Genomic DNA, 2,246 nt, shown 5'->3' on the forward strand with positions numbered 1-2,246 from the left:
GAGGTTGCAGTGAGCCGAGATCGCGTCATTGCACTCCAGCCTGGGAAACATCCGTAAAAAAAAAAAAAAAAAAGGAAAAAAAGAAAATAAAACACACTCTTCAACATATTCTTGATCAAGGATCAACATATTCTTGATCGAGGATCAAAAAATTTAATTTTTGACTGGCGCAGTGGCTCATGCCTATAATCCCAACACCTTGGGAGAGTGAGGGGGGTGGATCACCTGAGGTCGGGAGTTCAAAACCACCCTGACCAACATGGAGAAACCCTGTCTGTACTAAAAATACAAAATTAGCCAGGCATGGTGGTGCATGCCTGTAATCCCAGCTACTCAGGAGGCTGAGGCAGGAGAACTGCTTGAGCCCAGGAGATGGAGGTTGCGGTGAGCCAAGATCATGCCATTGCACTTCACCCTGGATCAGAAGAGCAAAACTCCATCTCAAAAAAGAAAAAAAAATTTTCAAAGATGTCACTATAACATACTGCAGTAAACAAATTCAATATAATCTCTAAACAAATTCTAATGGAACAATTTTTTACAGAAATATTGTTTAAAATTTTTAAATTTTATTATAAACTATAGCAAAACATTCATTAAAAAATGCATTATATTTTCTGATTTGAAAACAAAATAAAAGGTACAATAATAAAAACAAAGCGGTATTGACACAGAAACAAACAGATGAAAGAACAGGAAAACCCAGAAATGAACCCTTCTCTACATGATCAAATGATCTTCCACAAAGTTGCCATGAGCACACAATAGAGAAAAGGTATTTCTTCAAAAGTAATGTTGAAAATTGGATATCAACACTGACAAACTAAGTTGGATAATATTCTTGAACCACATGCAAAAAATATTTAAAAAAATACTTAGACATAAAAATAATTTCTTAGAAATGAATATAAGAAAAATACATGACTGGTCATGGCATTATTTTCTTAGATGTGACATTAAATGCATGAGCAACGAAGAACAGAAAAAATGAACTATATTATAGTTCAAAATCTCTACACATTAATCACATTCAATAGAGTGACAGTGTCTCCTAGTGAAAATATTTGCAAATCACATGTAATAAGAGTTGTATTCAGAATACATAAACAACTCTTAAAAACAAAGGCCAGTGCGGTGGCTCACACTTGCAATCCCAACACATTGGGACCCCAAGGTGGGCGGATCATGAGGTCAGTAGTTCGAGACCAGCCTGGTCAACATGTTGAAACCCTGTCTCTACTAAAAATACAAAAATTAGCTAGGCATGGTGGTACATGCCTGTAATCCCAGCTACTTGGGAGACTGAGGCATAAGAATCGCTTGAACCCAGGAGGTGGAGATTACAGTGAGCTGAGATCATGCCACTGTACTCCAGCCTGGGTGTCAGAGTGAGATTCTGTCTCAGAAAAAAAAACAAAAGAAAGAATAAAATTCAATAACTTGATTTAGAAATGAACAAATAATTAAAGTAAATGTTCATTAAAAATGAACACTAAAATACTATTTGTAGAGAAATACATAATAATTACAGTAAAAAAATCACCTCATACCAATCAGAATGGCCATTATCAATTTTTTTAAAAAACCAAATCTGTTGATTATGCAATAAAAATAATCCCCATGTTGCCTGCTGGTGGAAAACAAGAATGCAGCCATTATTTAAAAATTTTATAAAGATTTCTCAAGTAATTGTAAATAAAATTATGGGCTGAGTGTAGTGGCTCACACCTGTAATTCCAACACTTGGAGGCCAAGGTGGGCAGATCACTTGAGACCAAGACTTGGAGACCAGCCTGGCCAAAATGGTGAAACCTCATCTCAACTAAAAATATAAAACTTAGCCAGTTATGATGGTGAGAGCCTGTAATTCCAGCTACTCAGAAAGCTGAGGCACTAGGATCCTTTGAACCAGGGAGGCAGAAGTTGCAGTCAGCTGTTATTGTACCATAGCACTCCAGCCTGGGTGACAGACTGTCACAAAAATAAAATAAAACTATAACTACAGCAATCCCATTTATGAGTCTATATGCTAACTGTACAACCCAGGACCTGAAAGATATATTTGAATATCCATGTTTATTGTACCAGTATTCACAAAAGCCAGAAGAAGGCTGAAGCAACTGAGATGCCCCTTGACTTACAAACACATTAAAAAAAGGTAACAAACACACAACAGAATTTTATTCAGTCTTTTTTTTTTTTTTTTTTTGAGACGGAGTTTCGCTCTTGTTACCCAGGCTGGAGTG

The sequence above is a fragment of the Cebus imitator genome, unplaced genomic scaffold (assembly GCF_001604975.1).
Source record: "Cebus imitator isolate Cc_AM_T3 unplaced genomic scaffold, Cebus_imitator-1.0 Scaffold581, whole genome shotgun sequence".
Lineage (NCBI taxonomy): Eukaryota > Metazoa > Chordata > Mammalia > Primates > Cebidae > Cebus > Cebus imitator.